The sequence below is a fragment of the Dreissena polymorpha genome, chromosome 3, assembly GCF_020536995.1.
Source record: "Dreissena polymorpha isolate Duluth1 chromosome 3, UMN_Dpol_1.0, whole genome shotgun sequence".
In the NCBI taxonomy this organism is placed as follows: domain Eukaryota; kingdom Metazoa; phylum Mollusca; class Bivalvia; order Myida; family Dreissenidae; genus Dreissena; species Dreissena polymorpha.
The window spans coordinates 66,515,204-66,529,849 of NC_068357.1; the positions used below are offsets into that span (position 1 = coordinate 66,515,204).

At 33.4% G+C, this 14,646-nt stretch overlaps 1 long non-coding RNA gene across 3 annotated transcripts; it reads right to left on the minus strand.

Moving 5' to 3' along the window:
• Positions 1 to 653: 653 nt before the first annotated feature.
• LOC127874569 (uncharacterized) lies at positions 654 to 14,640 on the minus strand. 3 transcript variants are annotated; one of them, XR_008046990.1, is made up of 4 exons: positions 14,553 to 14,640; positions 6,742 to 6,871; positions 2,374 to 2,418; positions 654 to 1,308 (listed from the first exon to the last, which is right to left on the minus strand). It is a non-coding gene; the product is annotated as an uncharacterized LOC127874569 (long non-coding RNA). The 3 variants fall into 3 exon arrangements; XR_008046993.1 differs by lacking the exon at positions 14,553 to 14,640 and adding an exon at positions 14,427 to 14,539; XR_008046991.1 differs by lacking the exon at positions 14,553 to 14,640 and adding an exon at positions 8,134 to 8,253.
• Positions 14,641 to 14,646: the final 6 nt, after the last annotated feature.

Consider the following 14,646-nt stretch of genomic DNA (forward strand, 5'->3'; position numbering starts at 1 on the left):
TACGAACACCAATAATAAAAATATTTAGAATAATGTTCTTTGTGGGGGAAAGGTATTGTCAAGAAAATATTATTGGCTAGGTCATATTTTGTGAAATCATGACGAGATAGATCTAGCTGGTGCGTTATCTTTGTAGTTTGTTTTATTTTTGTAAAACAATTCTCTTGTATAAGTTAACATTCTTAATTTAACGAGCAAGGAAGGTAAACTATGTTTAAGCTGCTTACAGGTAAATTGTGAATCTCGAAACATTAATGTCTTTAAGTGATAAAATCCTTTACGGATTTTATATCGTATTTCTTCCAATAACATAGGTTCAGGCCGCAAAATGCGTTGGTGGCATTGTGATTTACGTTAAGCAAGCTTAGAGGAAAGATTTCTCTGGCGTTGATAATTAAATATATTTAAGAATGCATAGTTTTACATTTTAATAAAACAGTGACTCTATTTCGCATTTTATTTAATCTTATGTTGATTGATGTGTAACACATAATTTGCAGAATGTGTCTTATGTTTTAATGCTGCAGGCTATTATGATGTAGGGCCTACGTAAATCATATTTAAAGTAAAAAAAATAATGAAAAAGAAAAATATCAAAGTGATTAGTTTTCGTGTGTTTTCATGCAAACAATAAATAAACGCTGTGACGCAACGAGGAGAAATTAATTTATTGCCGTATTTTCTTTTCCTATAAAATGATTATTGAAAGAAATATCAGCAATTGCTATAATAATTCACGGAGCCTCATCTTAAAAACTGCACCGATAATATCATTAAAGCTAGATACGAACCTAAGCGATGTTACTCTAGGGTTTTTCAGTTTTTCAAAACTTACAGAGCAATTCGTGTGTTCGTTAGTTTACAGAGCACCAAAATAACGCCGGTGTTAACTAGACTTTTGAATAACATTGGTCATTGTAACATTACACCTGCATCATGGATGAGGTGATATACAATCTCCCATATCATATTTAATATCACGTTTTCAGATCGCACACAATATGAGCTAAAATAAATAAATAAAAACAATTATTTAATAAATATGTTTTGTTATCCGCATAGCACTCATACGCAACTATTGTCACAACAATTAATAAAGTGTCTTTGGCACCGTGATGAAACCTTTAAAACCAATTCCATCGCCTGAATGCTGTCTATAATCTGCAATGTCTGGGATGACGCGACTAACGACTCACTTATTGTAGGGAAGCGCTTCTTCACGCAGTTGCTTACCCTGCTGTTGCCAAGTTTGGACATCTGTATAATAGGTGTTCCTCTGTCCCAACTGCTTGTCAATCATATAGTACACTGTAAATTGCAATATATATGAAGTGATAATACCCCTACGCCACATAAAGTAATATGTAGAAAGTTGGTACCAGAAAGTTGCATGTAGGTCATCACCAGTTTTGAAGACAGGAGCATACTGTCATCATATCATTAAAATACATTTTCTTACCAAGTATCATGAAGATTGGAAAGATTTTGACTTCGAGAGTGTTCACAAGGTTACACTATATTCATATAAGTAACATTGCTAGCCCTTGGCTGCCATGTTTTCCAATGGACTTAAAGTTAAACCATTTTGGACCTTTTTAGAGATATCATAAGAAAGGTAATGGCTGAGTTTCTTGAAGCTTGACAAAACATGTGACTTTTAGATTGTTGACAAGGTTTCTCCATTTCCATTAAAGGAAAACTGTCCTGCCCCAACCCCCCTTGAGGCCATATTTTTCAATTTACTTTTCAACCTTAGGGGAGATATCATATGTTCAAATATTTTGACCAAGTTTCATGAAAATTTTACAAAACATGTTACATATAGAGAGATCATAAGGATTTTCTATAGGCATATAAGGAAAACAATTTTTGATCTCAGTTGAGATATCATTAAAAACAAATGATCTGACCAAGTTTCAGAAAGATTGGAAAAAAACTATCACAAGCTTTTCATTTCCATTGACCTAGTGTTTACCTTGTGTGACAAAGTTTTAAACTTTTCCAAGATATCATTCAAATAAATGTTTTGACCAGGTTTCATAAAAAAAATGAGTGTACACAAGGTGAATGTTGCAACTCATGATTCTTCTTCCAGAAACCATCACAACTGACTAATCGCCATTACAAAAGCTCACTATGAGCAGGTTTTAGCTTCGGCGAGTTAAAAAAACAACACTACGGCACTTTATATTTCAATTGTTTTGTCAACACAATAAATTAGTTGGATCATTCTTATATAACATTTGCAGTGAAAGTAAAACATAAATGTAATTTTCTTAAGAAAAGGAATACCAAAAAAAATCCAATTATATATAATTAATATCTCTTTGATTATCATATGGACAAGGCCACAATGACACAAATGTTACTTACTTCCAAGTAGAGAAGGATGCTTCATGTACCACTCATAGCGAAATTCTGAAAAAAACATATTGATATCAAAATTGAATGAACAAAATGGCTAAAATATGATAACATTTCATACTGCAACAGCTGATTAATGTCTTTAAATGATAAAATCTTTAGCATTAAGGGAATATGGTAGTGTTTTTCCCAGGAGGGCAAAGGGGCATGGCGCATTACTTTCAAAAAGGGCATTTTAGCGCGCAGTTTAGGCAAAAAAGGGCAAAAACGTTCCCGGAATATCTGCATTACGGGGAAACATGTAATCGCATCAGAAGCAGTTGTGGAAAAAATAACAAATAAGCAAGCACATTTATTGGTAATAGATGTATTTAACTTACTATGATTTATATGAATATATTTACCTTGCAATGTACATTTAAGTTCCATGCTGTTTCAATAAACTGTACAGCACGACAAACATAATAAAGCAATATATGCATATGAATCTGATTATACACAGATCCACTAACATATAATAGAAACCATGTTTGTCTTATCCCATTTTCTAACAATAATTTTGACAGATGTTTAAAATAACATTGCGAGTAAATTGATCGCTAACAATATGCAAACACTCGTTTCCGTGACATATATCCACCGAGTAGATTACAAATAAATAAACAAGGGACAAAATTGTCACAAAACCAGGTTTTCATTGTGAAAAATAATCTGATAAAGGGAGAAAACTCAAACTGAACTTTTGAAATGAACAAACAAAATTAGCCCCCTTTGTAAGTTTGTTTTTAAAGAAAATCTATTTTTAGTCGTGGCGACCTTGACATTGGAGATATTGACGTGATTCTTTCGTGCGACACACCGTCCCATGATGGTGAACAAATGTGCCAAATGGTTTTAAAATCTCACAATGAATGACATAGTTATGGCCAGGACAAGCTCATTTATGGCCATTTTTTACCTTTGAACTCAAAGTGTGACCTTGGCCTTGGATATATCGACGTAATTATTTCGCGCGACACACCGTCCAATGATGGTGAACAAATGTGCCAAATGATTTTAAAATCTGACAATGAATGACATAGTTATGGCCCGGACAAGCTTGTTCCGCCCGCCCGCCAGCCAGCCCGCCAGCCCGCCAGCCCGCCCGCATTCGCCAATCTAATAACCAGTTTTTTCCTTCGGAAAACCTGGTAAATAATGTTGCTGCTATCTAAAACATTTTTATGCATCGTTGATTATCACAGACATTTCATCAATTCCTTCTTAATGTATAATCTCCATCGTTAATTCGATAGTTTACGACGTTATTTGCCATTTTTGCCGAGTCACAATTTAATTCTGTATAGTCGGCCATGTTGATAAATTGTCAAATGATGTAAGCGACAGGTGCGCATAGCAACGTTAATCGTATACGCGATTCGCATTTTGTAAAATTAGTATACGTCTCAGTAATTATTTTAATAATTAGATCTAATTATTTTAAAGACAAAAACGATAAAGAATAAATTTGTTTGTGATTTTAAATGTAATTATGCGTAAAAATATATGTTTTGATATAACTGAATAATGCATGCAATGCACAATTGCCACGAGAATAACATCGAGCTTTTCATCAAAAGTCTCCGAAGTAATGATTTTATCGTGGAGGAGTACACATTGCCGACCGAAAAGTGCATTATCGATTAACTACCTTTAAATCAAGCACTGTTATAGATTAAATCTACTCGATTTATGTACATGTGTAGTCGATTAGACGTTGACGTCTCTCGAGTAAATCAAGCACAGTCGGAGCGTCACAGACAATCAAGGAAGCTGATTTTGCGGACCAAGTTAGATCGTAAGGCAATAAAGATGTTATCGATAAGGGCGCGTGGCGAAACTTGCCTTTGAAAAGAAGGGTGCGTGGCGAAATTTGCCTTTGAAAAGGGCAGAGTGGCGATCCGGGAGGGCGGCGTGGCTTTTCGCCACGCTAAAATGGCCTGGGAAAAACACTAAATATGGTATCATAAGATGATATACAACATAAACAGAGAATTTTTAAACAACACTATTAAACTTTGCACTACCTGTGTGTACATTAAAAACAGTTCAACACAATGAATTTCCTGACTATTGACATATACAAATGAATAATATAATTAGTCTACTTATCAAATTGATCAGTTGTTTAAACAAGAGGCCCATGAGGGTCTGAATCGCTCTACTGCTATAAACACTGTGCAAGTTTGGAAAGAATAAGATGGAAACTGTGTACTTAATCGCGCAAACAAGGAAAATTTTCTAAAATTCAAGAGGAGATTATTGTGTACTTATTTCTCCGATACTGCTCATATGCAATAGGGTTCAAATCCTAATTGATATAAAGATACTGTGCAAATTTGGAAATAATTGGATGAAAACTGTGGAAATAATTGCGTAAACAAGCGGGATTTAAAAAATTTCTCATATTCAAGGGGAAGTCATTCTGAACTTATTGCTTCCATATTGCTCTTTTTACAAAAGAGTTCGAGTCCTCGTTGATACAAAGACACTGTGCGAGTTTGCAAAGAATTTGATAAAAATTATGGACTTAATCACATAAAAAACTGAATTTTCATTTTTTTCTCAAATTCAAGGGGAGATAATTCTGGACTTATAACTCCGCTATTGCTCATTTTCAATATGGATTGACTCATCATCCAGATAAAGACACTGTGCAAGTTGGGAAATAATTGGATGAAAACTGTGGACTTTATTGCGTAAACAAGCCTTATTTCACAATTTTCTCAAATTCAAGGGGAGATTATTCTGGACTTTTTACTCTTATGTAACCCATTTTAAATAAGGTTCGAGTCCCCATTCATATAAAGATACTGAAGTTTGAAAAGAGTCGGATGAAAACTGTGGACTTTATCTCGTAAACAAGAAAAAGTCTAACGCACGCACGCACGGACGACGGAAACCACGCTACACACGGATGGACGACGGAAACCACGCCATAACATAAGCTCTTCAGGCCTTCGGCCAGTAGAGCTACATATATAAACAGCTTGTTGCAAACCAAATTTGAGAACAGTTTTCATTTTATTTCATAGTGGGTGGAATGAAAGTTCCATATCCTTTGCACACCTGTAACGTATTAGAACGTACACGTTTTTTCTCTCCTCAAACCGGGGCGATTTTTACAGTGAACGACTACAACGTTATAGAACGCATACAAATTTCGTTGTTTCAAAACCTGACCCCTATTAAGCGTAGGAACCCTGACACTATTTTTCTTAAAAAATACAAGTATCAATGTTTGTAAATGAACTAAAACTTAATCAAAGACAAAAAAATTAAATAACACTGCGACGTTCGAATGTTCAATATACAGTCTGTTGACTATAAACCTGTCAAATATAGTTTCGACCATTTATGGTTAATAATTGAGAGTTAAAATCAATAAATATTTAAATGCTCAAAATTCATCTTAAAAAAGCAAATGAGTGGTATTTTGAAAACAATTATTTTCTGTCATGCTTGTGGTATAAACTTAAGAAAGTTCTGCATTTCAAATGTTTGTATGACAACGTTTAAAAAAAGATCAAATCATAGAACGGATCATGTGTAATATTGTTTATTGATCTGTATTGATTTTTTAAATACGTTTTTATACGTTACAAAGGTTTATTTGCTATTGACAAAGTTCATCAAAAATACGTTACAGTTCTTCTTAGTATTCTCGTGCACTTCATTTTTCAGTTGTATAAAAGCGTAAAAATATGGTAAAAACCGCTATGGGGCATCCCTTTCTAAAACAAATTATACCGTATTTAAGCAGATAATTGTTTGACGATAAACAACTATGACGGGTAAAAACGTATTTGAGGCCCGATTTTCATTGTGAACCGTAAATGTATTTTAAAAAACGCACAAATCCGTTACAGTATTTAAAATTGTGATAAACGTGTACGATTAACAACGTTGTAGGTGTTAGTTACCTTTAAACAAAAAAGCCCCGATTCTGAGAAGAGAAAAATTGTATACGTTTCAATACGCTGCAGCGTTTCGCTGCAAAAATCGACCAGGTGCCTAAAGGATATGTAATATCAATTTTGGGGAAAACTTTGAGTTTTTAAAGGTATTTTCTATAGCCAAATTTACCTTTTTATGTCTTTCTTCTTATTATTCTTGACATTTTTATGTAGCCAATTTCGCTTTTTATGTCTTTATTCGTATTATTTTGGATATTTTATGGGTGATATCTGAAAAACCTCGTTGCCAAATGGAATTTTGTGTAGCCAAATTTCCTCATTTATAGCAATTGGCTAATATGGCGAATGGCAGAGTAAGCACTGTGAGGGGATGTATCCTATACTCGGCTACAGCTTACACAAAAATAACATGCATACCCACCTTGTTTGTTATTCAGCTTTTTGAAGAAGTAATAGCAGCCTATCATCAATGCTGTTTCAGCTACAACGAACCCTTTCATTACGCGATATCCAAATCCGCTCTTTTTAGCAACTGGTTCTTTTCTCATTCTCTGAATTCCAAAAGAAATAATCTTCATTAAACAGAAATATATAAATCTGAAGCATTGTTTTGTCATTGATAAGCTTGTTTATGGATTTGTATGTATAATGTTGAACAGTGTCATTAATAAATGTATTTACTTTCTTTAGTTTACTGGTTGGTGAGTATTTTCAAGACAAAATATCCATTTAGTATTTCATTAATGCCCAATATCAACAATGCAAGTTTGAAATTTAGCATTATGGAATCTTTACCCATTAGTTTAAACTTTACAAATTAAGTCACTTGTGCTCATGCGCACGAAAAAGGTGCATAAGACAGTCACACAGCATATTTCACCTAGACAGTAGCATTTTCCAGATCATTTTTTAATTGAATGTAAATAAATAAATAACGAACAACTTTTCATGACAAAAGCAATTTATAAAATGAAACATAATTGAATGAACAACGAAATTTAGACATCAAAAAGTACTGAAAACGGACCATTAAAACAGTACAACGTGCTTTCTTGAGCATTCTAATCGTTTAAAGAAGGCTGTGAAAGACTTGGGGGTTTTTGTTAAAGGGATCTTTTCACGCTTTGGTAAATTGACAAAATTGAAAAAAGTTGTTTCACATTCGCAAATTTTCGTTTTAGTTATGATATTTGTGAGGAAACAGTAATACTGAACATTTACCATGGTCTAATATTGCCATTATATGCATCTTTTGACGATTTTAAAACCTAAAAATTATAAAGCGTTGCAACGCGAAACGATTGAATAATTTGGAGAGTTCTGTTTTTGTCGTTAAATTTTGTGAAACTACGAAGATTGCTTATATAAGGTATGAAATACGTCACGTATGTGTACTCGGCGGAATAGCTCAGTAGGCTAAAGCGTTTTTACTTCAGGTCTCTGGCAGTACTCCAGGGGTCACTGGTTCGAAACCTGCTCCGGGCAATGTTCTTTTCCTTTTTTTAATTTTATTCTTGATTTTTTACTGAAGCTTTTACGATCCAATGTTTACATTTATCAATATAAAGCATTTAATGAATAAGTTAAAAAAATGCCAAAATCTGTGAAAAGGCCCCTTTAAGGGGGAAGGTAAGAATATGCACTTACTTGGCCCAAAATAAGATTCAATTCCGCATGTGCAAGTCACTTAATAAAAATAATTAAATACCGTCTACAGGCAATATTTGCAAGTATTTTAGGATTCCAACGTAAACATTACGATTTTTGTAAAATGTGAAAATCTCTGGGGTTTTTTAGGAACAATTCAACACACTTAATAATGCAAAAGTTGACTTGAATAGGATGACAAAATTTGAAGAGCAGTCATAGAATAACTCCGCCATGGCCGGTCCCAAGCCCAGATGAGAAAGGAGGAGGGTTGGGCGTAGGGCCAGCACTCCCACCCTGTAAAACATACAAACCGCTACAGAAACATCAGCAACTAACAACCAACAACGCAACGTCCTTAGAGATGAAGGGACTTCAACAAGAAGACTTATGACGCCAGGTGGGAAAAGGCAAAAGGAAACCACAGGGCTGACACCCCTTCTTTCAAACAGGATAATTAATATCAGAACATGGAACGTAAGCACCATGTATGAGACAGGAAAGACAGCACAAGTTGCAGCAGAGATGAGAAACTATCAACTCGCTATGCTAGGAAGAATCAGCAGTCATAGAATAAACAAGAGATGTGTTTGTCAGAAACACAATGCCCCCTACCGCGCCGTTTTTATACATGTTTTTTTACCTTTGACCTTGAAGGATACCCTTGACCTTTCACCACTCAAAATGTGCAGCTCTATGAGATACACAAGCATGCCAAGTTATGAAGTTGCTATGTGAAGGGACATAACCTTCAGGGTTTTTTTCCACTTTTTGGGAAGATAGCCCATGGCTTTGGATTTGGGAATTTTATCTGCATTTTCATAAAATTGGGAAAATAAATTCATTAGCCTTTTTTTTCCACACGAAAAGTCCACAGAAAAGGGAAATACTTAATTTGATATAACTCTTTATAATCATTCGTATTAAAAAAACTAAATCATATAATACTTTGTTTGAGGTAATTGAAGTAAAATTGAGATAAAATACACATTAGACACTTCTTTCTAAAAAAACAAACAAGTTATGAGCACTTTTCGAAACTTAAACGCGAAACCTAAACGCCATGTGTGCCAGAAAGACGGACGGACGGTCCGATCACTTAATGCCCTCCTTCAGGGGCATAAACATATTTTAAACATCTGATTTAGTGTCTTAAATCAGGGGGTTTTCTGCTATGTAAAAAAGGCCGTAAAATGGACCTGACCTCAAAGCAAAAGGACCAGATCCCAAACCAATATTATAACAATAATCCCAATCTCCCCCCCCCCCAAAAAAAAAAAGAAAGAAAGAAGTCTCTTATGACTTACGATTATTAGACTATATCTCAACTTTTTTTCAAACATCCTACGAAACATTTACTTTAATTTAGTCATTTTGTTGATAAATAATTCCCAAATATGCCATTTTTGTCGACTAAAAAAATCCCAATTTGACCAGACTCCTTTTCCCAAAATGGCTAGAAAACCCCCTGTAAATACTTACTACCCCAGTATTGAGAAAACAAAGCTGATCATTAACTGATAAAGATATATATATATATGCAGATACTGTTGCAATATTCTTTTCTTTTTTTTGTGACAAAAATGAAATTTTATTTGATAGTAATAACTGAATTTGATTATTGATCTCTTAAGTAAATTACGTAAAAAGTTATTTTTGACAGCTGCATGCTCTCACTGGTTACCAAACCAGGAATTTTAAAATTGCCAAAGAGTACGTTTCTCAAGATCACTGAACCAAAAAAATGTCATTTTATCATAAATAAACGTGCTAGTAACAAATGGGTAGCTTCAGCCACAATGTACAGGGGAGAGATTGTGAAGTTAGTTACACTGTTGGCCCTGAAGATAGAACAGTTGCTCTGCATTAGTTAGAGTCCCTTACTGGTTGCACCAGTTTCTCATCCTGTTGATGGAGTCATTTGTTTAAACCAAAATTTTATCATGCTATACTCTTCAGATTACCTTTGATAATTTATTAACACCCATATTTTTAGGATAAAACATAAAGCATCTACACTATTATTATGACTGACTGAAAAATTCAAATTAGATTGGCCCCAGATTAGGGACTTTCATCCCACCAAATAAATTATCAATTTTGTTAATTCTGCACACTTCCCACCTTTATTGTTTTTTAAACTCCTTCTAAATGGACAGAAATATTAATAACACTCCCACAGAGAGGAATTGTGATAATTCCGAACCCGATTGACAGAAAGAGTAATACCACCCCCCCCCCCTTTTGAAAGGAAAGGTGATAACTCCCTCCTCCAATCAACATAAATAGCTATAACTCAATAGAGAGGAAGAGTGATCCCCCCCTCTCTCCCAACAATAAACTCCTTCACCCGCAGAGAGGATCAGTGATAGCCTCTCAAACACTGAGAGGAATCACAATGTATTAACACCTTCCCCAATACTGAGAGAGGAACAATAAATATCCCATCCTTTGGAACAAAACACACGTACCTGAACAAATTCTTTGGTCCTTTTGGACCAAAAAATAATTTTTCAAGTACCTGTGGGGACAAAAGGATTTCAGGTCTTTTCTCCCCCTGGACGTTTCTCCCCTGGTCTTTTCTCCTCCCAAACCCTAGTCTTTTCTCCTCCCAAACCCTAGTCTTTTCTCCTCCCAACATTTTTTTTTCTGTATATTTAGGAAGGAGGAAATGAAGTATGTGATTGAAGAATGGTTAATGAAGGAGCATTTTAGTGTATATATATAATATATATATATATATTAATCAGTGAGTAGTGTTATTTTTAATTATATTTTGTTGTAAGTCTATAAGACTATGAAAGATATAGTAATATTATTTTAAGTAGATTTAAACTATATTATTTTAAGTTGATTTAAACTAATTAAATAAAAATTGACTGTTAATTATTCTTGACATAGATACTCAGTGGATTAGATCCACCGTGTTTCCAGTACAGAGCTGGTGTGTTTTCAAGCACAGGGTCAGAACAAATAATGATGTGGAGGGCTGGCACACCCGTCTGAATGGTAATTGTGGGAACCGTGCTTTGACCTTCTACTGGTTGGTGTCAGCTCTCCGCAAGCAGGCACAGGAAGCCCAGTTGGACATAGAACAGTTGCTTCTGCACGGCATTGGTCGGCATCAGAGGAAAGTCTACAGAGTCATGGACACCAAGATCTGGAGCACCTGGAATGACTACTCAGAACAGCAGATCTCGTCGTCGGAACTGCTGAAGGTCATCAGTAGAGTGTATGGTGCAGCTGAGTACCAGTAATTGTGAATCAGTGCAGTTCAAACAAGTGTGTTTTGTTTTTTATGTGATCAGTTATTTTTGATAATATTATATGCTTTGTTATACTGAAAACATGTCTTGGTATAGATCTAACTTCTAAAATTATATTATTACAATTTTGAATTCTTCATATTTTTTCTTCATTTAAATTATAATTTAATACAGATTATAATTTAATACAAAACATGTCTTGGCACAGATCTAAATTCTATAATGATATTATAACATTTTTAAACATTTGTATGTTTATTCTTCATTTACATGATCATTTAATACATTTTTTTATTTAATACAAAAAAATGTATGGGCACAGATAAAACTTCTTAAAAGCTATTATTGTAACAATTTATGATTTGAAATAAAATAAAATAATTAGTAATTGTGTTGTGTTTCTGTTTATGTTTACAATATATTTATAACATTTTTAAACATTTGTATGTTTATTCTTCATTTACATGATCATTTAATACATTTTTTTTTATTTAATACAAAAAAATGTATGGGCACAGATAAAACTTCTTAAAAGCTATTATTGTAACAATTTATGATTTGAAATAAAATAATTAGTAATTGTGTTGTGTTTCTGTTTATGTTTAAAATATATTTAAACTTTCATTAAATGTTTTACAAAACTAAACATTGTTTTTGCTGTATACCATATTATGAATAAAAATTGATGATTTGAAATAAAATTAATTAATTTGTAATTGTGTTGTGTTTCTGTTTAATGATCAGTTAAAATGAGCTAAGATGTTGATTGGCACATTCTTTCCAATAAACAAGGATGATACATTCCAAAGCATGACACATTCCACCCATGTAATTAAGCAAGAATTTTTCACAAGAATGTCTTAGGGATTCACACCTGACCATTTCCACATCCTGTCCATATCCTACCCAGTCCCAATGTCATGAAACAAGTTAGTTTTGACATGACTTTCATTGCTTCATGATCATTTTGAAATTTATATTTTACAGTTTGGAAATATTTATATTAAATTCAATTAAATTAAATTCAAAATTAATAATCAAAATTCATAATTTGGGTTGCTACACATTTAAATCACACACTTATTTTAGCAATTTATTTCAATTTCTATCATTCATTGTGTGATCTAAATCTTTAGCAGTTTAACTTAAAAAAAATAATTCACTTGAATAATCTAGTAACTTTTTGCATTTTGTACATAATAAAAAGTAGCTTAGAATATGTTTAAAATTAATGTACATACTTATTTCAAATTAATGAATTGATTTATTTTGAAATATAATTCTTAGTTACTTTATTGTTAATAATTTTTAAGTATTGGCTAACAAGTCTATTAAAATGTTAAAAAAAGATACAACATAAAAAACTAAATTTCAAATAAAGACTGTTTAAATAATTTTAACATTATAATGTTGAAATGACATAAACACACTCAGTCTATTTCATTGTCAAATAATGAAAATGAAGCAATGATAAACTTCCTTTCTCTATTGATGAGCTTGATTGATCACTGATTGAAATAACATTGATAATTCAATCAGTGACTAATCAAGTATATCAATCAAGGTGTTAAAAGTAGCAGATTAATCCCCCAGTATGAAATATGCTGGGAGGAGAAAAGACTAGGGTATTAGGAGGTGAAAAGACTAGGGGATGAAATGTCCAAGGGGTGAAAAGACCAGGGGGAGAAAAGACCGGACACCGACAAAAGAGCGATACCCCCCCCCCGCCTCCCCCACCCCCGGAAAGGAATCATGAAACCCCTTTCCCACATTACAAGTTATCGGGATCCAGACATAAGCCCCCCAGGACAAACCCCCCCCCCCAATGAAAAAATGAACATTTGGACAATTGCCCCCCAGTAGAAATGACAGGTAGGATATAAGCCCCCCAGTGCTTATTTTGCATCTGGACATTTGCCCCCCAGTGCTTATTTTAGAAGTGGACATTTGCCCCCCAGTGCCTAATTTTCAATGACATTACTCGATTGAGCAGATAATCATGTCCAATTATCACCACCTGATTACTCAAAACCTTTGAGATGATAATCCATTTATCCAATTACCACCACTGAAAGGCTTAAATAATGGAAGGGATAAATAAGGCGACACTGGATTTGATCTCTTCTCTGACTTTCATAACTTCTATGGCTAAGTGGTCAGCATCGTTACTGTGTGTTGTGGATGATGTGACCATAGTAACCTGAATATATAAAAACAATTATTTAATATTGTAACTAAGGATAATAGCAATGAAACATTTAATTTATTATATATAAAATTATTTTGTGACGTTTTGTATAACTGTTTGGAATTAATTATGTAAATTAATTGATATTTTGAATGTTGGTAAAGCTTACAAATACTACATTTACCTTTACTTCAAAAAATTAAATTAGTGAAGTTATGCAATACTGTCTGGAATTAATTTTGCAAATCGCTATTTTAAAAGTTATGATAGCAAAGATAACAAATAGCATTTTAATATTATACTTACATCAAGATTAGTTGTCAAGGTTCCTTTACATGAAGCGCTTCTGCGCTTGGAACATTCCCAATGTATTGATTCTTTACGAGACTTCTTTTTGGTGTAAGAGTACCCATCCTTCAGTAATTTCTCAGACCCTTTATTACTCTTAATAATTTCCATGATGAAATGTATCATTTGAAATGTGATAGTTTCTTTATATACTAAGTTTTGGTTAATTGTCACTCAAACAATGTAACTACAAAAATAATTGCCTTTAAATGTTGTTATATGTGTTCACTTTAATTATCATTATTTGTACTAAGTTATGATAATTATTATTGATAATCCTTTTGATTGATTAAATAAAGAAGCCATTAATTTTCATTAACAAGTATATGATCAAAGCCACATGTCACACCTTTAACAAGCTGATAATCCTTTTGATTGATTAATTAAAGAACAATTCTTTAAGATGTTTGTTTTACCTAAGATTAGGAAATTCAAGTGTGTTTCTGGGCCTTTTTTATTTCAAATTATAATGATCCAAGTTTCTATGATTATATATTTGTGAGATATGAAATAATAATGAATCCAAAGACAGAGATATACTATTTTAATGGAAACAACATATGATATTAGCACTGGGGGGCAAATGTTCACTTCTAAAATAAGCACTGGGGGGCAAATGTCCAGATGCAAAATAAGCACTGGGGGCTTATATCCTACCTGTCATTTCTACTGGGGGGCAATTGTCCAAATGTTCATTTTTTCATTGGGGGGGTTTTGTCCTGGGGGGCTTATGTCCTACAATCCAAGTTATCCGTGAACGATGTACAGCCAACCAACACTTACAACATTTATCTTTAAATTCTTATGTAGAAACCGGTTGCCATTTGATTGATTGGCATGATAACAAGGTCAATGACTTTTTCAAATATAGGGGAGG